This window comes from Misgurnus anguillicaudatus, chromosome 8, assembly GCF_027580225.2.
Source record: "Misgurnus anguillicaudatus chromosome 8, ASM2758022v2, whole genome shotgun sequence".
Classification (NCBI taxonomy): domain Eukaryota; kingdom Metazoa; phylum Chordata; class Actinopteri; order Cypriniformes; family Cobitidae; genus Misgurnus; species Misgurnus anguillicaudatus.
In genome coordinates this window covers 25,890,167-25,914,935 of record NC_073344.2, presented here as the reverse complement: position 1 = coordinate 25,914,935, position 24,769 = coordinate 25,890,167, and the positions used below count along the sequence as shown (strand labels likewise).

General features: G+C 37.7%; 1 protein-coding gene across 3 annotated transcripts in view; it reads right to left on the bottom strand.

The window, feature by feature from the left end:
- The window catches only part of LOC129451002 (neurexophilin-4), a 121,378-nt gene that overhangs the window by 38,965 nt on the left and 57,644 nt on the right, over positions 1–24,769 (bottom strand). The gene's annotated exons all lie outside the window — the stretch shown is intronic.

Sequence of the window (24,769 nt, the reverse complement as noted above, 5' to 3'; positions counted from 1 at the left end):
ACATTTCATTGCATTTTCTAAGTCAATTATTTTCATGGATACATAATTTGGAACATCGAAATAAATGTTCAGTTGGTTTCGTCTCCATTGCAAGGTGGCGGCTCGTGCAGTATTGAAGTTGGCAGGTGAATTTGGCGGTCTGCTAAAGCGCACGCTTTCTATTTCTCAGAGAAGTTACCACAAATGAATGAACATGCCCAGGAAAAATGAGCGCAATTTTCTCACACATCCCCTCATCTTTCTCCCGCGCTCGGCTCTTCTCTGACAGAGTTACCCGGCAGTCTGTGTACCATAAATGGATAAATACGACCTGACAAATACTAAAGAGCGAAGCAATGTGCACGAATCTCCATACTAAAGCACAAGCAATAGCATATTTCCAGTTTTAATATCTTTGTATGTTACGCTTTATTCATTTTGTGCTGTATAATTGTTCTGCTCTTAGATGGAACAGGAAAGTATAACTGTTATCATGTTCTTATTATGACAACACTATTCAATATACTGTATGTATGAATCTCATTATAAGTTCTTGTAGGTTGATGGGTAAGCATACGGTTGGCGGTGCAAAAGTCATGGGTTTAATCTCAAGGAACACACATTCAGATAAAAATACAGTATAGATAGTTTGATAAAAAATGAAATTTACTCACACTCAAGCCTTCTGAGATACATGTGTCCATCATCTTTCAGATGAACACAATTTGAGTTATTTTAGTAAATGTGGGCTCCAGGGGTTAATCAATGTGGCCTTCTGTGGATAATGAATGTGATTTTGTAAGAAAAATATGCATATTTAAAACTTTATAAACCAAGATGCGCATTATCCATTGTGTACGATGAGTAAGATCCGGTAAGAACAGGCCCCTGCGAGAATCGTGCTGTGTGAGTTGTTTTAGCTACAGATGGGATAACTCAATATCATCTTGTTTTCTATTGAAGTACACCATTATTTTTAAATCCTTGTTTTAACTTGTGACTGGTGTTGTGGTTTTGCTCTCTGCTCTGTGTCTCCGCATTCATCATACACCACTACATCACTACACAATTCACACAGATACTCTCTCATGAATGCAGAGGAGTCCAACATGGTGTCGTTAATAGAAGCTATTTATTTCCATTTTTAAGTTTTAAATATGATTTTTTTTTACAAAATGTCATCGATTAACCTCAGAAGGCTTTTATTATCCTATTGGAGCCATGTGGATTACTTCTGTAAAGGATGGATGCACACAATTTTCAAAGTCAGAAGTTGTTCCCTGGCTCCTGTTTAGTCCCACTATAAAACTTGGAAGAGCAAGAACATTCACTAAAATGACTGAAACTGTGTTTGTCTAAAAGATGATACGAATACGTATCTCAGATGTCTTTAGGGGTAAATGACATTTTTCTCTGAATCCCATTAAATGCAATGCAAGTCACTTTAGATCAAAGTTTCTGCCAAATGGACATGTAAATGTTTTTATTTTGAATAAGTTTATTTCATACTTTTTGTCATATATATTAAAGATTTGCCCTACGCAAACATCATGTTTGTACTGTTGGTCTCTGTGCCTTTTGTGTTCAGTAGGTCAAGTGTGTACTGAAGCATTGCTGTACAAAGTGTTTAATGAAATATTACATTTTCATAAAAATAAAATCCCAACAATTGACTCACCCCCATGTCATCCAAGATGTTTGTCTTTCTTTCTTCAGTCAAAAAGAAATGACTTTTTTGAGGAAAACTTTTAAAGCACAACCTCACGTCTTGCATTAGCTGTGTGACGCGCCAGCGTGGAAAGGTCACGCATTACATATATGAAACGCACACTTGTGGACCATTTTAAGCAATAAATTGACATTAAAATTAGTATCATTCCACATGCATCAATGTCTGAACGCTCCTCTTCCTCCACACTTGTAAACACTGGAGCGGTAGTTTTAAATACGCCATGCGTGACCTTTCCAAGTGATTACGTAATATGTAAGGTCACGCTGGCACATTACACGGCTAAACGAAAAGTACTTTTTTTGGGTGAAAATGATGATGGCTTTGCTAAGACCCTTATGCCTCGGTTAAGATGGTTTAGAGTCTTTGAAGCTGCATTGAAACTGTAAACTGTTGAGATCCACTAAAGTCCAATATATGGAGAAAAATCCTTTAGAAAACGTAATTTCTTCTCGACCAAACAAAAAGACAAACATTTTGAATGACAATTTAATAATTAAAGTGGAGGTAATCCTTTGTGTTGAGATCACAAAGTAGAATTGTGCATTTAAGAAGAAAAATAAACGTCTTCTGCTTAAGATTAATCATTCACAGAGTTTTCATCTACATAAAGCAATTCAGCACAAGACTTGAACACTTACGGATATAAGCAATATTACGATAATATTACAAGCCAGAAAGTTCAGTTAATTGAACAAGTGAACCTTCATGAATGTATCGATTCATTTGGCATTAGTGTAGTGCTGAAGATGGTCAGATTTTCTACTTTGTTAATTGAAAATTGCACCGTGTTAAAGATTCCTTGTTTAGGACTAAACTGCACTGTCGCCAGTAAATCACAATGACAGAGCTAAACTGCTACAGTAATTACATCAGCACAATCTACAAACAACACAAACCAAATTCAATTTACTGGAACACAAAATGAGAGGAAAAATAAAGCATCCTTAAAATTTTGTTCAGCTTTCTGATAAAAATTGTAGGTAGGCTAGTATTTTTCTATCTAACTTTAGTCACTTTAATGTCTGTTTGGTGTCGTGGAATCTTTGTTGTAGATGAAGTAAAATAAAATAAATGATTTTGGGACTCTGCATTACTGCCCAGTTTTGATGAGAAACTTACATTTGCATTTTGCTGACCTTTACTTTATGGAAATATAAACTATATCAGCATTATCGATTAGCAAAGGAAAAAAAACATGGCATGTTTTTGTGCAAGTTATTTCATCTATTGGTGAAATAAAAAACAGCTTAATATTAAAGACAACTCTGTTAAAAGTTTTCTCAGGACTACGGTAAAAACAACACGGCAATGCAAAAAAGTAATGCACTGAAGCTCCAGTAATCACATTCAGCCAAAGTGTGTTTGTTTTATTTTCACATCTCTTCATGTAAATGTGTTTGTGTGTACAGTTTACTGTGTGAAGAGACTCAAGAACTGAGAAAAGGCCTTCACACCTGCAAAAAAATCTGCCAAAATGTTTTGTGATCCTCTCAAACTATACACACATTAATCTATTCTGACATGGTTTAGACAAAACTTCATGTGTGATATAAACATGAACTGACACAGATCACGAACATAAAAAAATCTCTTGACTAAAATAGCAACATCAATTTACCAACAAGATTAATATGCAAGTATTTTTGGCGACTTTAATGTGCCAAGCGCTTTATCAACATGACACACAAAACATCCAAGAGGTGACAAAATAAGAGACTCCACACAAGAACGGCAAGGAATCACAGGACCTGTTTGAAACCATGCAAATGTCAGATGACCACTTGTAATCGGACCACCCGAGTCGGATGTTAACAGTTTATATTCACAGTGTGTGTGTGTGTGTGTGTGTGTGTGTGTGTGTGTGTGTGTGTGTGTGTGTGTGTGTGTGTGTGTGTGTGTGTGTGTGTGATTTCTAGGATGGGGTGAAGCAGGGCGGCACATCTTTAATGAGTGTCTTTGTTTGTGTAAAAGGCTCATTTCTCCCGCCGGGCGTGTACATCTCTTTATTTCTCATGCTGCGGCCGGCTAATATGATTGGAGGATCTGTCATCTGCTTGTGTTTATTCAGATGGATTCCACGCTGCACGACCGGGATGTTTAGACGAGTTATGATTATATCATTGTCATTTTAATGCGATTCAGGCAGATATTTTTCTGGCTGAGATAGTGACATGTAATGGGTGTCAGGTAGAGGAAGGGGATGAGATTAAATTATATCTCACTGACAGAGAGAGAGAGAGAGAGAAGTGATTTCTACAGGGTTTTTCTCATTAATCTGTGCTCCTCACAAAAGTTTTAGAGCGATTTTTTTCAAGAAGTCAATATTAACACACTCTCAGAAACAAAGGCACAAAAGTCGTCACTGGGACAGTACCCTTCCAAAAAGGTACACCTTTGTACCCAAGGAGTGCATATTAGTACTTTGAACTGCCAAAATGTACCTTTAAAGGTACATATTTGTACCTAAATGGTACATATTAGGACCTTTTTTAAAGGGTACTGCCCCAGCGACAGCCTCGTACCTTTATTTTTGACAGTGCATGGAGACTGTGAGTAGGTTGGATAAACACTTGAGAATCTTTAGCCGTGTCCAAAATGGCATAAGATGCACTTAAAATATTCACTATGTACTCAACCATGTACTGTATATGAATATCATCCTAAATAAAAAACACATAACTGAGTTTTACTAACACAAACAATAAGTAATGGCAAACAAGTCAGCTTTATAGTACAATGCAATTCGGTGAAAATCAAATAGTACATCGCTCTTCTAATGTCAGTCTTATTTGTTGTCCAAAATACCCCCAGTCAACATCAAACCAAAGTCTAATCGACTCCGGAGTTGAACTTTCCTTTCACGTCATCTGATAGCCCCGCATGAAGTTTCCAGCATTACACACTTCAATTATTTGGCTAAATGAGCGCATCATTCGGGTACTTAAAGTGCACTTTCTTTTTTTTTATTAAAACGCTACACAAGTTTTACTACAAAATGGCATAGAAAAGTATACGGGACGCACCTTTTGCCTTTCATCGGATGCAAAAAAAACATCTGTACACTGCAAAAATGGCTGGGTTATTTTGAAGCCATGTTCAGTAAATATTGGACAGAACACACCGCTGGGTTAACATTGAACCAATGCTGGGTTGTTTTAACCCAACTGCTAGGTTATTATAAAACATGGTTGCATAACATCACCCAACATTGTATAATTTTTTTACCCTGCATCGAGCCATTTTAACCCAGCATTTGGTCGTTTTTAACCCAGCATTGGGTCGTTTTTAACCCAGCATTGGGTGGGTTTTAACCCAGCATTGAGTAATTTTTAACCGAACATTGAATCATTTTTAACCCAGCATTGGGTCATTTTTAACCCAGCATTTGGTTGTTTTTAACCCAGCATTGGGTCGTTTTTAACCCAGCATTTGGTCGTTTTTAACCCAGCATTAAATAATTTTTAACCGAACATTGAATCATTTTTAACCCATCATTTGGTCGTTTTTAACCCAGCATTTGGTCGTTTTTAACCCAGCATTGAGTCATTTTTAACCGAACATTGAATCATTTTTAACCCAGCATTTGGTCGTTTTTAACCCAGCATTTGGTCGTTTTTAACCCAGCATTGAGTAATTTTTAACCGAACATTGAATCATTTTTAACCCAGCATTTGATCGTTTTTAACCCATCATTTGGTCGTTTTTAACCCAGCATTGGGTGGGTTTTAACCCAGCATTGAGTAATTTTTAACCGAACATTGAATCATTTTTAACCCAGCATTGGGTCATTTTTAACCCAGCATTTGGTCGTTTTTAACCCAGCATTGGGTCGTTTTTAACCCAGCATTGAGTACTTTTTAACCGAACATTGAATCATTTTTAACCCAGCATGGGGTCGTTTTTAACCCAGCATTTGGTCGTTTTTAACCCAGCATTGAGTAATTTTTAACCGAACATTGAATCATTTTTAACCCAGCATTTGGTCGTTTTTAACCCAGCATTTGGTCGTTTTTAACCCAGCATTGAGTAATTTTTAACCGAACATTGAATCATTTTTAACCCAGCATTTGGTCGTTTTTAACCCATCATTTGGTCGTTTTTAACCCAGCATTGGGTGGGTTTTAACCCAGCATTGAGTAATTTTTAACCGAACATTGAATCATTTTTAACCCAGCATTTGGTCGTTTTTAACCCAGCATTTGGTCGTTTTTAACCCAGCATTGAGTAATTTTTAACCGAACATTGAATCATTTTTAACCCAGCATTTGGTCGTTTTTAACCCAGCATTTGGTCGTTTTTAACCCAGCATTGAGTAATTTTTAACCGAACATTGAATCATTTTTAACCCAGCATTGGGTCATTTTTAACCCAGCATTTGGTCATTTTTAACCCAGCATTGGGTCGTTTTTAACCCAGCATTGAGTACTTTTTAACCGAACATTGAATCATTTTTAACCCAGCATTTGGTCGTTTTTAACCCAGCATTTGGTCGTTTTTAACCCAGCATTGAGTAATTTTTAACCGAACATTGAATCATTTTTAACCCAGCATTGGGTCATTTTTAACCCAGCATTTGGTTGTTTTTAACCCAGCATTGGGTCGTTTTTAACCCAGCATTTGGTCGTTTTTAACCCAGCATTGGGTACCCAGCATTTGATCGTTTTTAACCCATCATTTGGTCGTTTTTAACCCAGCATTGGGTGGGTTTTAACCCAGCATTGAGTAATTTTTAACCGAACATTGAATCATTTTTAACCCAGCATTGGGTCATTTTTAACCCAGCATTTGGTCGTTTTTAACCCAGCATTGGGTCGTTTTTAACCCAGCATTGAGTACTTTTTAACCGAACATTGAATCATTTTTAACCCAGCATGGGGTCGTTTTTAACCCAGCATTTGGTCGTTTTTAACCCAGCATTGAGTAATTTTTAACCGAACATTGAATCATTTTTAACCCAGCATTTGGTCGTTTTTAACCCAGCATTTGGTCGTTTTTAACCCAGCATTGAGTAATTTTTAACCGAACATTGAATCATTTTTAACCCAGCATTTGGTCGTTTTTAACCCATCATTTGGTCGTTTTTAACCCAGCATTGGGTGGGTTTTAACCCAGCATTGAGTAATTTTTAACCGAACATTGAATCATTTTTAACCCAGCATTTGGTCGTTTTTAACCCAGCATTTGGTCGTTTTTAACCCAGCATTGAGTAATTTTTAACCGAACATTGAATCATTTTTAACCCAGCATTTGGTCGTTTTTAACCCAGCATTTGGTTGTTTTTAACCCAGCATTGAGTAATTTTTAACCGAACATTGAATCATTTTTAACCCAGCATTGGGTCATTTTTAACCCAGCATTTGGTCGTTTTTAACCCAGCATTGGGTCGTTTTTAACCCAGCATTGAGTACTTTTTAACCGAACATTGAATCATTTTTAACCCAGCATTTGGTCGTTTTTAACCCAGCATTTGGTCGTTTTTAACCCAGCATTGAGTAATTTTTAACCGAACATTGAATCATTTTTAACCCAGCATTGGGTCATTTTTAACCCAGCATTTGGTTGTTTTTAACCCAGCATTGGGTCGTTTTTAACCCAGCATTTGGTCGTTTTTAACCCAGCATTGAGTAATTTTTAACCGAACATTGAATCATTTTTAACCCATCATTTGGTCGTTTTTAACCCAGCATTTGGTCGTTTTTAACCCAGCATTGAGTCATTTTTAACCGAACATTGAATCATTTTTAACCCAGCATTTGGTCGTTTTTAACCCAGCATTTGGTCGTTTTTAACCCAGCATTGAGTAATTTTTAACCGAACATTGAATCATTTTTAACCCAGCATTTGATCGTTTTTAACCCATCATTTGGTCGTTTTTAACCCAGCATTGGGTGGGTTTTAACCCAGCATTGAGTAATTTTTAACCGAACATTGAATCATTTTTAACCCAGCATTGGGTCATTTTTAACCCAGCATTTGGTCGTTTTTAACCCAGCATTGGGTCGTTTTTAACCCAGCATTGAGTACTTTTTAACCGAACATTGAATCATTTTTAACCCAGCATGGGGTCGTTTTTAACCCAGCATTTGGTCGTTTTTAACCCAGCATTGAGTAATTTTTAACCGAACATTGAATCATTTTTAACCCAGCATTTGGTCGTTTTTAACCCAGCATTTGGTCGTTTTTAACCCAGCATTGAGTAATTTTTAACCGAACATTGAATCATTTTTAACCCAGCATTTGGTCGTTTTTAACCCATCATTTGGTCGTTTTTAACCCAGCATTGGGTGGGTTTTAACCCAGCATTGAGTAATTTTTAACCGAACATTGAATCATTTTTAACCCAGCATTTGGTCGTTTTTAACCCAGCATTTGGTCGTTTTTAACCCAGCATTGAGTAATTTTTAACCGAACATTGAATCATTTTTAACCCAGCATTTGGTCGTTTTTAACCCAGCATTTGGTCGTTTTTAACCCAGCATTGAGTAATTTTTAACCGAACATTGAATCATTTTTAACCCAGCATTTGATCGTTTTTAACCCATCATTTGGTCGTTTTTAACCCAGCATTGGGTGGGTTTTAACCCAGCATTGAGTAATTTTTAACCGAACATTGAATCATTTTTAACCCAGCATTGGGTCATTTTTAACCCAGCATTTGGTCGTTTTTAACCCAGCATTGGGTCGTTTTTAACCCAGCATTGAGTAATTTTTAACCGAACATTGAATCATTTTTAACCCAGCATTTGGTCGTTTTTAACCCAGCATTTGGTCGTTTTTAACCCAGCATTGAGTAATTTTTAACCGAACATTGAATCATTTTTAACCCAGCATTTGGTCGTTTTTAACCCATCATTTGGTCGTTTTTAACCCAGCATTGGGTGGGTTTTAACCCAGCATTGAGTAATTTTTAACCGAACATTGAATCATTTTTAACCCAGCATTTGGTCGTTTTTAACCCAGCATTTGGTCGTTTTTAACCCAGCATTGAGTAATTTTTAACCGAACATTGAATCATTTTTAACCCAGCATTTGGTCGTTTTTAACCCAGCATTTGGTCGTTTTTAACCCAGCATTGAGTAATTTTTAACCGAACATTGAATCATTTTTAACCCAGCATTGGGTCATTTTTAACCCAGCATTTGGTCGTTTTTAACCCAGCATTGGGTCGTTTTTTAACCCAGCATTGAGTACTTTTTAACCGAACATTGAATCATTTTTAACCCAGCATTGGGTCGTTTTTAACCCAGCATTGAGTACTTTTTAACCAAACATTGAATCATTTTTAACCCAGCATTGGGTCATTTTTAACCCAGCATTGGGTAGTTTTTAACCCAGCATGTGTTCTGTAGCCTGGTAATACCATCCTCTGCTATTTTGCTTCGCTTCATAGACAGAGTCTGGCTGGGCATAATTGACAATCGTTTTCCTTCTCGTGGGAGGGGCTCGTCTGAAGTTTAAAATCATTGGTCTAAACGTAAGCCAATCACACATAACATTTGGATATGATGTGCTTTATGCGCCGGATCAGCCGCATCGAATCTCTGCTGTAAAATACACGTATGATGTGAAAACAAACCCATCGAGCGAAATACCAGAGTTAACATGAACGACTTTTGCAGATTATGTAAAGTAAATCGGGCCAGAGCTAGTTGAACACTATCCTTACGGTGGCTTTCCACTCACGTCTAACGGGAGGAAAGCCCCTCTCTCCTCTCAAACTCTTCCACCAGACAACCATAACCATATGTAAATTAAATCTTCCTACCTTATTTTCTGGTTAATCAGGAATGTCACCAAAGAATGCTTGCCCACGCGTCCTCCACCATTAACTGTGAACAATATAATTCCCTTCCATGATTTCTCGATCGTTGTGCACGTCAAGCTGTGCTGCACACAGTTTCTCGCTGACGATCGGTAAAGTTGATAAATTAAACTTTTCCAAAAACTTGTCGGGAGCAGGGCAACAACATAATCTCCATTCAAATGTTTAACAAACACTTTTCCTGTTCGGGTTTAAGTTGGCAAGTGCCGGTTCTCCACAACAGAGCTTTCTGTGTCTCCATGTCCACAACAGACTACAACCGTGATTCGGCGTTTAGCGTCTACGTCACGGCTCTCAGCCCGCCCTCTGTTCGTTGATTGGACGGTCGTTTTGAGACCGGTGGAAAACGGTTTGAATGGGAGGTATCTCAGACTGAGTACAGAAGCGTAATGAAATTTAGCGGAAGTACGAAGTCTGACGTAGTCAGGCTATGTGTTCTGTACAATATTTATTCATTATGGGTTAAAAATAACCCAGCCATTTTTAGAGTGTAATGCATGGAACCCTTGAATTTACCACAAATTACAGCGTGAATGAATCGTTTTAACAACCCTAACCCTAATCTTCAACCAACACAAACACAATTTGCTTAAAGAAATAACACAAAGATATATTATTAAAGTGCAACAATCTCAAAACCTAACTGAAGTCACTGACAGATCAGGACATTTTTTAGGAGAATATAAGATCATCTGTAACAGTACTGTATGTAAGACTGAAGTTACTGTAAATATCTGATTAATGCTGAGAGAGAAGCCATTAATGATACATTTTAAAAACAGTAGTCTTTATATATTTACATAATGTGTATTATAATAATAAATAAAAACATTAAGGGGCGGTTTCCCGGACAGGGATTTTTAGACTAGTCCTAGACTAAAATAAATGTAAGAGCTGTCTAAACTGAAAACAACTTGCACTGACATATCTTAAAATTCATCAGTGCCCTTTGTTTTGCCTCAAAATGCACATAATAATGTTTTTAGTACTGTATGTTTCTTAAAACTAGTTATATTTCCCAATTAAACTCAGGTCTAGTCCTGGCTTAAGCTAATCTCTGTCTGGGAAACTTCCCCAAAAAAGAGTTGTACAGTATTTATATTTTTAAACGCACTGTGTGACTAAAGTCCTCATGTTGTTCTGAATCTGTGTGAGTTTATTTATTCTGTTCAACACAAAACAAAGATATTTTAAACACAGATGGTAAGCACACAGTTGGTACCATCGTATTTATTTATTTTACTATGGAAGTCAATGGGTATCATCAACTTTGTGCTAACCATCATTTATCAGCAGAATAAAGAAACTCATAAAGATTTAAAACAGTATGCGGGAAAGTAAATAATGTTGGAATATTCCGTTTTACACAGAAAAAAAATCGGAATTATTCTAATTAAAATGTGTGCATCCATTACAATAACGTTTTTATTTTAAATTAAAAATATTGTGTTTTCTAGGTGTATCTTATGTGTTTTAAATGTGTGAATATGACACATTTGAGTTGGGACTACATGAATAATTTGAGTTAAAGCAATATTGCTAAAACTGGGTGGGATTGAGAGAATAATAAGAGTAAATATCAAAACAAAGTGTTTTATTTTTAATTAAGCTGAGAAAAGAGGGGGACTTGCTAATATTTAGTGTGTTGTTATATTACTATTAAAAACAGTTTCTGTTTTGTTTTTGGGTTTTAATTGTGCAGACGAGTCGAGCATTTGCTTAGGATGAGAACAGTCTCATTGACATCTATCAGTTATTTAGTGTTGTTTTGATCAGAATGCATCACACTGTACTTTTTCAGTAGGTGAACTATTCCATTAAAGGTGCAGTGTGTAGATTTTAGCGGCATCTAGCAGTGAGATTGTGAATTGCAACCATCCAGGACATAAACTGTTGCCTACAATCTGTGTGTTTGTTGTAGTCCAAGAAAAGAGATTTAAGTTGGAGACGATAACTCGCGTCATCGTTTACTTTGGGGTTTGTACCTTTTCCATATCATTAACATGAACTAATACACACTTACACACCAAAGGAAATGTAAAATCATGAATCGGACCATAGAAGCTCTTTAACCGAAGAAGAGTATTATTCAAACATTAATACCAAGAAAAACCCCTTATACTTAGGAGCGGTAACATATACAGTAGGTGTTTCTTGGAGCTAACACTACATTATTTTAAATCAAGAGAGATGTAGAAATATTATCCAAACATTATTGGCAAGGAAAGCCTCTTATAGTTGTGAGCAGACACGTATTGAGGTGTTTCTGGGAGGTTTTAGTTCATATCGATTCATCTTTAAATAATGATTATGTGACTTACTTACATCAGGTGACCTGAAAAATGCAAATAAACCATTACCACCTCATGAGAACATTAAATGTTTTTGCCATATATGGGAGTTTCCATGAAATTGACGTGTTTCCATTGGCCGTATGTCAATTTGCACAATTTGAAGGTAATGGAAACACAGCTAGAGAGAGGTATTGGAAAAGCATTTTACTTGCATTTGTGTTTTTTTGACTGTGGCAATAAATTTTGTAACTTAGGGGTCTCCTAAACAAAAATATTAGTGTAGAGCCTTGAGAGAAAGAGAGAGAGAGTCAGTGGTCTCTGTCTGCAGGGAGCATCTCTGTCTTGATGATCATCGCTGATCTCAACGTTTGCTCTTCTGACTGTGTCTTACTCGTATTATTTCTCTCTCTCTCTTTCTCTCTCTCGCCCCCCGGGGAGTCACTGCTACCTGTCAGCGGTTCTGCCTGCAGGCGGCTGATCCAGGGAAGAGGAGGGGGGCGCTGCTGTCACCGTGCCCGCTGGAAGAGTCACCTTTCTGGGATATGAATCCTAATGAGGTGGGGGGGAGCCAAGACAGATGGGGTGGATTGGAGGTCTGACATGCCAGCGTGCCGCTGAGCTGCCAGATTATTTTTGGTCATTTATAACTACAGTTACTTAAAAATACTGTGTTATGAAGCCAACGCAGGCACAACACCTCACACACACGCGCGCACACACACACAGAAATATCTAATGAATGCCTTGATCTTATTAATACCAGGGTGAGCCATTTGACAAAAGTCTTTTATCACTGTACGAGTAATTTTACATCACAGTATTGGTGTATGTAAGAATGATATGTTATTCTGTAACTTCTTGATAAATGTATTTGAACCCTTAAAGGTGCAGTGTGTAACTTTTAGGATGATCTTTTGACAGAAATTCAATAAAATATACATAATTATATTACCAGTGGTGTATAAAGACTTCACAAAATGAACACTTATGTGTGTATTACGTTTTTTTTTACATAAACCACGTGTCCCCTTACATGGAAGTCATCATTTTGTGCCACCATGTTTCTACAGTAGCCCTAAACAGACAATCAGCTCTACAGAGCGCATTTTGTTACGACTGTATTTTGTCGTATACAACAATATGTTTGGCCTGTGGCGGCTACCATAGCTTTCTATGCATTTTGGTAAATGGTGGACTGAGCCGGATCGGTGATGTAGTAAAGAGCGACATTATCATAATTCCTCCCGCTTTGACTCACAGTCTGTAAGTTAACTCCTGTTAGCATTGCGAGCGAATCTTTTAAACATGGTAAGGAGCATCCAATTTCCGGCTGACATCAGAGGTATTTAGACCAATAACAACGTACAGATTAGCTGGCCAATCAGGGACACAACACTTTTCAAATCCGTGCATTTCAGGAAGAGAGTTACAAAAATGTACGGTATGTGGAAAATAATGGTTTTTGAACCATAAACCACACAAACACATTGTGCTATATCAAAAACCACACAAACACATTGTATTAAACCAAATACACAAAATAACCTTGTTTTTAGCAACGAAATAGGTGCTCTTTAAAAATAATGCCTAGTGCGATAAATGTGATATTAGTAAACTTACCAACATCAGTCGACATGATAAAACTATGTTTTAGGTGCCCATTATGAATTAATGGAAATGCCATCATTTTGCAAACGTCTATGATGACATTTAAAAAATAACGCTAAAGTTTTGCACAAATCTGTTTTAGAAATGATTTTAAATCTCTCTCTTGTTGTGTCTTTCCCTCCTCTCAGCGATCTCCCCTGTGATCTCTCGGTTTTAAACCCCACATCATTTCACACTTTATTCCACTGAATCTCAGTCGGACACTTGACTTGTGCTCCGTCTCCTTCACAGACACAAACAGTTTTACAACCATCACCATAAAATCACACAAACACACAATATAAACACACACAAACCCTCAAGATTTAACCTTTTAATTTCACAGATGTTCAAAGTACACTAGTTAAAGGTGCAGTGTGTAAATTTTAGTGGCATCTAGTGGTGAGGTTGTGAATTACAACCAACGACTCAGTCCACTGCTCACCTCTCATTTTGGAAACATATAGAGAAGCTATGGTAGCCGCCACCGGACAACCATGTCATCATCGGAGACAAGTTAGTAAAAAAGTTTGTCCGTTAAGGGCTTCTGTGGAAACATGGCGGCACAAAATGGCGACTTCCATGTAAGGGGACCCCCCGTGTATATAGATAAAAACGTCTCCTTCTAAGGTAATAAACACATAACGGTTCATTATGAAACGTCTTTAAACACCCCTGATAATATAGTTTTATTTATTATTTTGCATTTCTGTCAAGAGATCCTTCTAAAAATTACACACTGCACCTTTAAAGCAGGGATAAAGAGGTGCACTTCCATAGAGTACTTTTAGTGTAGTTTGTGCACTAATTTTGTGCTTAATATACTAAAAATGTTTCTTTAGTACTTCTTAAGATAATCTTATGAACATAAGTGCTATTTTGAGACACCATGAATATGAACTAAAATGTGTTAAAAATCTATTAAAAAATTTATTTAGATACCACTTGTAGTAAACTTGAACCCATTTCTGTATCAAAGTTGGGCTCAAGTTTTATATAAGTGTTACTTAAATACATTTTTTTTAATACAGATATGGTATTTTAAAAGTGCATTTTAGTTCATTTTCATGGTGTCTCAACCCTAACCCTTCTAGAAACCAAAATCTTCTTCAACCTCTTTTTATGTTTTTTTCCTTCAGATTTTATTTCCCAGAATGCTTTGCACGAGTCTTTTATTTTATAGTTTAATTCTGTAAAGATAAAGACTTGTTAATGTTTAATGATCATTTAACTTTGAACAAACTGTTGCCAGAAAAGAAAAGGTTTAAATCTACAGTAAATTACGGTAATTTCTACAGAAATATTTGCCGTGTACTAAAGAAGAATTTTAGTATACATGTATTAAGTACAAAATAAGTGCATGAAAAAGAGCACTTTAAGTACATTATGAAAGTGTACTACTTTTTCACCTGGGAAATTTTTGGCAAGCTGATCCTTTGTTCCAGACGCCAAGTACATTAAAAAGCATCCATAGCTGCTCAGATGTTACAAAAGAACAGCATTTCAAACCTATAAGAGGTCTGTTTGTGTCTTGCTCTGATAGTTCAGACTGACATTAGTCTCATGTGAAGATTCTGGATGCACCTGACCTCAGATGAGGGCTTTCAGGAGGATCGTATGTCTCTGTAAACACTGTGTCATCTACAGAACAGCCTTAATATTACAGCTCAGATTCTCAACTTTCACACCCACAAGATTAGTGAGAAACACCCTACTGAGTCCACACCGCCCGACACGACCTCTCATTAGACACACACAGAGAGAGAGAGAGAGAGAGAGAGAGAGACTAAAGGGTTAATATGAAGACTTGTGTCCATCTCTGAGGAGATTAGTGATCTACATGAATCATAATCCTAGTAACATTGCCATAACATTCACGGTAAGCGTTCTGTGTGAAGAAGAGGCAGAAATAATGCTGTAAGGGGGTGCTGTAGTAAGGACGCGCATCATTGCAACAAAGAAGTTATGGTTCTTTGACACAAACGCAAATCAACATTCACAATGAGAAATGTCTGCAAACTGGACTGAATCAGAGATCAGGGAGCTCATCTCATCACTATCAGCACTGAAGCTGAGATCATCACAGTCCTTATGATCTGTTCATAAACTAAATCATGGATAATTAGCAAATGTCAGACGCTGTGGAAAAAACTATCAAGGGCAGGATTTTAAATACGTCACGTGTCTTTACGGGATCTTTACGGTACGTGTGCGAACGCACACACAGTTTTCAGAAAATCATTGGCAGTGTGAATCAACCAAAACTCAAACGATTGCAAGCAAATCCTAGATACATTTTCTGTGTATTTTCCGTAATCTCTGTGTGAAAAGGGCTTTACACTTCCCACAAACTTTCTAAAGTCTCCTCTTGAAAACTAATATCTAAACAAATGAAAGGAAAGAAAATAACTGTCCGCATAAAGCAAAGCCACCAAACAAAAACTACACAGAATATTTCTCATTTTATTTTTCACACCCTCAGAGAAGCGACACATCCGCTAGCAGGAGCAATTAAAATGTGAAACTGTGGAGAGCCGTTAATTATCAGAAGATCATGTTGTACATGTGTGTTAGTTATTCTTCTCATAAACAACTTCATTATCTACATACTGACAATTTAACAGTGCATCCTAAATATGAGAATATAACATCTCAACTGTTTTTCCCAGAGATGACAATAAAAGCAAAAGGACAATAAAATGCATTTGTTGTGCACTATTTCAATATGAGAGCAAATGTGAATGAAATATCTGATCAGAGTATGTTAGGTTTAAAGCCACAACACATCAAACACAACCATTGGTGCCTAAATTTTGAAAGCCATACGCTAAATTAAAGTGATCTGGATCGGGGTGGTGTGTGAATGCTCTCATAACAAAACTGAAACCTTCATTAAATCTCAACAGCTAATCTGAGACATAAACCCTGAAAGATCTCTGAGTCACGGGTGAATGTTGCTGAAGCTCGTGTGTATCTTCTGATGTCTAATTATATAGCAGGAGAGCATCAACGTGTTTTCTGCCTCTTAGTAGTGCCCAGACAATCCAACAGAAGCTTGTTAAATATTTAGGTGTGAAAATCAAGATCAGTGTAGACAAACAGTCAGTGGATGTGTTATGAGATGGACGTTCGGCCCAAGAGTTTGTGTTGTGTGTGAAGATGTTGTGTGTAGATTAGTAAGCAGGTAATGTTGCTGTAAGCGTGTGTGGTTTCTTTAAGATAAGACAGAATATGTCCTCTGTAATGTGAAGTGTGTGAGTTAATGAGCGCTGGGACGGTGTGACCGGTCTGAGTGTCAGACAGCTGGGAGCTTGTTAGGAAACATTTCCCCTAAACATCTTCTCTCTTCACCTCAGATTATTATAACAGCCATCACACGGTCCATCATCATTCATACTGTGTGTAACACTGGGGATACACACTGCACGCATACGCACACACACACACACACACACACACACACACACACACACACACGCACACACACACACATGCACACGTACACACACAAACATGCATGCATGAACAATAATTGTACAGCAGTTATTAATCTTAATAAAATAGTAATTTCAACATTTATTAGTCTATTTTTAAGACAAAAGTTGTATTTGTTAACCTTACTTTATACTAAATAAATGATAATAAATGAACAGCAAACTCTACTGTAACAAATTAACAAACATTAGTGAATTTTAAACAGACAGAGACAGAGAGAGAGACAGACATACAGACAGACAAACAGACAGACAGACAGAAAGACAGATAGAGTGTCAGACAGATAGATAGACTGTCAGACAGCGAGACAGAAAGCGAGGCAGACAGACAGACAGACAGACAGACAGACAGACAGAAAGAGACAGAGAGACAGACAGACAGACAGACAAACAGACAGACAGAGTGTCAGACAGAGTGTCAGACAGACAGCGAGACAGACAGACAGAAAGAGACAGAGAGACAGACAGACAGAGAGACAGACAGACAGACAGATAGATAGACTGTCAGACAGCGAGACAGACAGAGAGACACACAGACAAAGAGACAGACAGACAGACAGACAGACAGAAAGAGACAGAGAGACAGACAGACAGAGAGACAGACAGACAGACAGACAGACAAACAAACAGACAGACAGAAAGACAGATAGAGTGTCAGACAGACAGCGAGACAGACAGACAGAAAGAGACAGAGAGACAGACAGACAGATAGATAGACTGCATGTCAGACAGCGAGACAGACAGCAAGACAGACAAAAAGAAAGAGACAGACAGACAGACAGACAGATAGAGTGTCAGACAGACGGACAGAGAGACAGACAGAAAGAGACAGACAGACAGACAGACAGAAAGACAGATAGAGTGTCAGACAGACGGACAGACAGACAGACAGAAAGAGACAGACAGACAGACAGACAGAAAGACAGATAGAGTGTCAGACAGACGGACAGACAGTACAGTAGGTCTCTTCAGTACATTAAACTCTCTCTCTCTTCATCTCTGAGAGTTCAGTGTCATGATGTTTAATATGAAAGTGTTGAGCGCCTGCAGTAATGCAGAAGAGAGAGAGAGAGAGAGAGAGAGAGAGAGAGAGAGAGAGAGAGAGAGAGAGAGAGAGAGAGAGAGAGAGAGAGAGAGAGAGAGAGGATGAATTGAGAGCATGTTTGATATGCTGACTTAAAACAGAAAGATAAAATGTCTTATTTAATTTACACACGATTTAACTGAGTCACGTGGGATCTGTAACACGTGTGTGTTCTTCATATGACTGTGTGTTATAAGATACTATAATCACTCAAACACAATGTCACTGATGTCACTTTTACTGGGATTACATGTTAACATATTCAAGTTTATATTTAACAGAAATCAACATTACACAGAGAGGGATGGGCAGATATGTTTTGTTTATCTGTGTAAATACGTTTTCACTTGCAGAAACACAGCTGTGTGTGTGTGTGTGTGTGTGTGTGTGTGTGTGTGTGTGTGTGTGTGTGTGTGTGTGTGTGTGTGTGTGTGTGTGTGTGTGTGTGTGTGTGTGTGTGTGTGTGTGTGTGTGTGTGTGTGTGTGAGGGATGTGACTACTGCTGTCTACCATTGTAAAGCTGTCTAATGAATAAAAGATGTCTGTGTTTTTGACTGACTGACATATGGTAAAACTTCGACAGACTACAGTAGTTCTATAGCGAGACAGCAGGTGAAGCACGTTTAGACATCTACTGTCCATCTTTACACACACATAATGTATGATAGGAGCAGAATTTCATCCCAGCAGAAATAAGAAAGAGAAAATCAAGGAAAAGATTGAAACTGGATGGAGAGAGAATGAAGTTCAAAATTAAGTCGGATGGAAATGTTTAGAAATGTTTTAAAATTGTGTTATTTAAATGAGAAAGACACAACAAAAATTATTCTGACGTGTGTTATAAAAATGCGTTTACTTTAGAAATGTGCTCAATTATAACCAAACCTCAAATTCTTTATGAAAAACATGATTTCTTACTGTCTCTGTTACATTGGATTCAAATATGATCCCAAATAGTGTTTGTGTGTGTTGGTATATGTGGTTTTCAAGTATAATGACATGTTTATTATGATATAAACACAAACTGAAGGTCTTAAAATCATACTAAATGTTAGTTTTTCATGGATTAAAGACTTAATGTTTGGGGTTAGGGACTTGTGTAGGTTAGGGGATTAGCTATCTTTGTAAATAAAAAATGTAAGACCATTGAAGTGAGGACAAGAAGAGTACAGTGAGGTCATTTTGTCTGGTCCTCACTTTCTGCCACCGTTTTAAAGGGCTGTTTGAGAGTTTAGGGTTATGTACTGCTAAAAAACTGTATTATTCTCCACCATCACAACACACACAAATGTTCAAATACAAGAAATAAGAAGTGAAGCCTATATTTAGGACCTTTAAGATATTGTTACATACTTTCATTACATTAAAAGAAGAATTTTCTTATATTGCATTGTGTAATAATTTAACACAATAAAATGTCCAGCAATATCACGTCATGTATTTCTGCAGATTTCTGAAGCAAAAAAGCATTATGTTTTCACAGTGAATAAACGCTCGACTCTTTCTTTATTGAAGCGCTCAAACGAAACGAAAGCTGGATTCCTTCATTCCGTCTCCCATTGAGAGACAAAACACACGAGTCTGTCCACACCGTTTCACTTCAACGCGTAAAATTTGTTCTGTGCTGATCAGAGTGTTCGTGTTTCACATCGACTTCTTAAAAAAATACTGAGTTCATTTTCTAGAGCTGCCGTCCTGCAGAGTGACAGTGTGTGTCCTTAGAAAACCTGTCAGACACACACACACACACACACACACACACACACGCACGCACACAAGCACACACTCAATTTAAAATCCCAATCTTTCAGTGATTTGTCTTGAGAATGAATGGAGAATACATCACAGATCTCTGTCAGCGTCAGCTCATCTTCAGACTGCTGTGTGTCACAGTAAATAAATAGATACACATCAACAGCACATCTACACACACGTGTAAACAACTCAACATGCTTTATTTTGTGTGTCGTTGCTTTCAGAAAATGCAGTTCATAACTAAACTCAAACATGCAATATAACACGGTCTTATCAGGTTAACTACAGTCAAAGCTGACTTAGTTAAAGTTAGTTCAACTGTCAACATTCACGTTTGTGTTTCTGCAATAACACAATAAACAGGGAAATAGCCATTGTATGTGTGTGTGTGTGTGTGTGTGTGTGTGTGTGTGTGTCAGAATCTCTCCCACACAAGTCTCTGTTCAACTCTATCTGTTGACTAATTGCTGGTGTTCTTCATTGTTGGAGCCAGAAAAGGCAGCAGATAATTGCACACATCTGCCCTTTCTGTTTCTTCTGCTGCTCTTAACCGAGCGCTCGCGTCGTTCCTTAACCTTTAGCCAATGACGGCGGACAGAAACAAACGACCCCGGTGCCGTCCATCTATAACACACTACATCAGCGTGAGGAGCCAAACATCAGTCCCACTACATGACTGACAAGAACTCGTCCTTCTGTTAATCCAACACAGGAATCTAATGAGACTGTGCATCCGCTCACATGAGTAAGGGACAGTAAAGAGATTCAGGTGGCTCTGCTTGCACGTGCACGGCTGTTTGATGCACGGCTGCGGGCAGGCAGCAGATATAATAAAGGCTTATCGTTTGGAGGCAATTTCACAGCAGCACGCGCCTAATTGAACAGTCTGTTTCAAACATTCTATTCTCCCCTCCGCCAAGCCGACGGGAGCAATCTGAGAAATGACACCTTCCTCGAGTCATTGAGCAGGGCTGCCACCATACACACACACACACACACACACACACACACACACACACACACATCGTCTGTGATGTTACTGAGGTTGAGGTGAAGACTGCGCTCTAGGGTGGGTGAAGCCACTCAGCTAAACTAGAGGAGAGCGGCGGCGAAAGTACCAATTTTAAAAGCTAATGTTTTAGACAGAGATATATGTTTGCTTTGGTCAATAACTCAAGTGTGGTCTATCAATACCAGAAGAAATGTAACACGACTTCAATCTTATTTTACTTTGAACATTAGTAGTGCATTGTTACTCTTGACCCTGACAGCTGGGACCAAAGTAACAACAAAACAATATAGATGTTAGTGTTACACTTGTTTTTAGTAAATATACATGACTGACATTGTTAATATGTAACTGCAAACATATTTTGTCATTTATCTTTGTAAAAAATAATAAAATTACATTTTCATTTTTAATTTCGGTTTCATCAAATGTTTCATAAGCAACCCGACAGTACAAACTTAAATTGTTGAGAATAAAACATTTTTTCACCAGTACGAACACTATAAAAATTACAATACAATAATATCAATTTTCAACATAATTAAACAGTATAGAGTGTATGCATTGACATCACTTTTCCACGTGACCATGCCGAAACTCGCCCTGTTGAGCAAACATTCAACAAAATGGCTGGTTTTCATTGCGGCTGCTGCGAAAATGCCAGTAAAACTGACTATTATCAGCTTAAATTGGATTTAGTTTGACTTGATAGCAGAGGTGGACAATTTTCCAAGCATCTGTGCTTTATTAGGTTGTTTGTATTTAGAAAAACATTACTTCACTACAGTCTAAAGCAGAGGTCCCCAACCACCGGGTCGCGACCCAGTACCGGGTCGTGGACAAGTTGCCACCGGGTCGCAAGAACGTCCCGGAATTTTTTTTTATAATAGCCACGTAATAGCTTAATCGGGTATTTTGTACTTTAAGAGCCGACTTCAAATAACATCGATCATTTCCACTGTTGTACAGAGTCGCGCTCTCTCTTTTTCTTGGTCTCTCTCTCTCTACCAGCGCATCAGCGATCACATTGCTGTCATAAGAGTTTTGAGCATACAGTACTTCTAAAACACAATCGATCAAAGAATTGCAGAGTTATAACTTTATGAATAATTTGCAAATGTACCTCGCAAATTATGTAAATACGCGGAGACGTTCAACTGTGTGACATGGGCATCGCAAATGACTGAAAAGTAATTATTTTATTCTTCTTTAAAACAACTTCAGAATTATCCAGCGATCATGGCACCATGATCATAATAAACTATTAATCATATTTTAATGGCTGTGGCTACCCAGTCGTGCTTTTAACGTAGGTTTGAAAAGGAACCTAAGCTGTCAATCATCATTAAAATCATATGGTAAACGTGAGTCTTCGCACCTCTGCGCCCAGCCGCAATTCTTCTGGCATCTCTCCTCCTTCACTGCATTTTTTTTTGTTCTGTTACTTGGACTTGGGGCTCGAGCCCGACCAAGATTCGAACTGCCTCCGAGAACAGCAAGCCAAGTTCATTTACCTTTGATTATTAAGACTAAATGGACAGGTAAACTAGTGAAACAATGAAAGTAAAAAAAACAATCCGCCAAAATATGGTTTTACACATCTATAGAAAATATACTATAAATAAAGCAATTATTCATTTTCCTAATGCAAGGTTATGTTTATTCCGTTTAAAACGTTATACATTTCAAAAAGAGAATTTTCAGCACTTTGTTTGAACAGCAACTCAGCGACCAACACCCCCCCCAACCTCACCCCCCGGTCTGCGGATTTTTTTAAAAGCTGGAACCGGTCCGCAGTGTAAAAAAGGTTGGGGACCCCTGGTCTAAAGCATATAATCATACTGTGTATTCTTTAAAGGTGACATAGAATGATTGAACGGAGTATTTATCCTTGTTCTGTGATGTGACATGTAGAAAAAAATGTTTTTGTTTGGGTCTGTAATGGCTTAGAAGCTTCCTAAAAACCTCTCTCAGATAGCTCTATTAGGGTGGGAGATTTTAAACAGGTGGCTTTGCACCTATTTGGCTCCCCCTACTGGCTTAACTTGCAATCTCATTACTGATTGGCTGACTTTGCTGCCACTCAAAAAATGTAGCCAATTATTTTAAAGTGGAGGGGCAGTGAGATGCCTGTGATGTCATAAGCATCAGTTTTTCAGATTGGGCCGTTTTCTGGCTGACATTTCTAAAAGCGGAATTTCTATGAAACTGAGATTTTTAGCATGTTTAGCACTTTTTGTATGTTTGTGAATGCGGGTAGACTACCATTATTCAACAAAGACAAGGTAAAAATGGTTTTTCATTCTCTGTCCCCTTTAATATTGCATATTCAAATTTATTTAATACCTAATTACATTAAAAATGTGTAATTTTACTTAAGTAAAAGTACGTGAATGTACTTAAATATTAAATGTAAAACAAAAACGTATTATTTATGAAATTTAATAGAGTAAAAATTATGATAATATGTTTTGGAATGTGTTTTCCAAAGAAAAACACAGATAAAATACAAATACTTAAAAAAATGTTTTAAGTAAAAAGTAAAACCTCTGCTTGATAGTGACCCTAGCAACTTATCAACCCACCTGTGGTCTGTGGACATTTGCATGAACGATCCATTTACTTCTCCTTTCTGTGTTTTTTTGTCAGTCTGTAAAACGATAGCTCTGAATTCTTGTTAATCTGTTAGTAGTCTACCGCACAACAGCTGTTTCTCATTTAGACGCATTTCACCGATGTCACGCTGTACTCAAATGCTGCCGCTCTGTCTTTCGCCGCTCAGTGGGCGTAACTGCAGTCATTTGCGCCGAAGGTGACGTCATGTGCATACCCTATATAGATGGATTTCAATCATGTGACTTTTTACGTCATGCCCCCATCTTGAGGACCTACCGGGTACCAGTAGGCTATTGACAAAGAATTGGCTACCTTGCTACGATTTACAGATTACTGATCTTTTACTGTCTATGATTCTTACGGATACAGTAAATGGCTACGAAAGACAAAATGTCACACCTTGACTGTCATGAAAAGAAACGCTACTTTAAAAAAATATCTCTTGGTCAGGGTGTGATGCCTACTCGATCCCTGATGCGTTCTTCCAGCCGCTGTCCGCTGCTACCAAACTACCACTATTTTACAACATAAGAAGGCGCTACACAACATGAAAGAAGGTTTTGAACAACTGACTTTGGCTGTTATGGTGTCAGCTCGTCATCTCTGCCAGACGTAAATAATCGATTTCCGAATGCGAATGAATGAATCTCATAAGAGGCTCCTTTTTCAACTAGAAGGTCAATATTGTTTGTCACTTGCGACAAAACAAGGAATTATCCGTGCGTTTATATGGAACTATGCTTTAGGAGCTATCCATGTTTACTCTCCTCCCTCCTTACGTCACATTCGGAGATCGATACATCTTGACTGGGAAGATGGCGGCGAGCGGAAGCCAAATCAACAAGTTAGTTGTTCAAAACTTTCTTTTTATTTAACTCTGTGTTCACAAACAATGTTCTCAATGCTCGAGTTCATGTGTAAAGATTTACTTTTATTTTGAAAAACTCTGAGAAGTGAAACTTCAGGATGTGTTAGAGCACTAAATAACCTGTAGATTGATCAGTACTGTAACGCATGAAACTAGAAACACAACACCTTATAAGAAAAAAATTAGCTTTAAGAATTTACTTATCATGGTTGAAAACAGCTTTCTGGACCTTTTTGTCTTGTAAAATGAGTAAAAAAAGAGTCCACAATTTAACATTGAAGGATGACATCCAGAGATCAGATTATTACAGAGACCTGAAGATGAAGGGGCACAAATTGTTGTTTTGGGGCAAATACTTAAAATTTCTTCATTTTCAAACTTTTGTTTTCCTCTGTTGTCCTTGAAGTCAGCAATAAACAGGAACATTCAGGCAGTAATGGCCGGTGATAGATCTTCTTATTCGCCATCG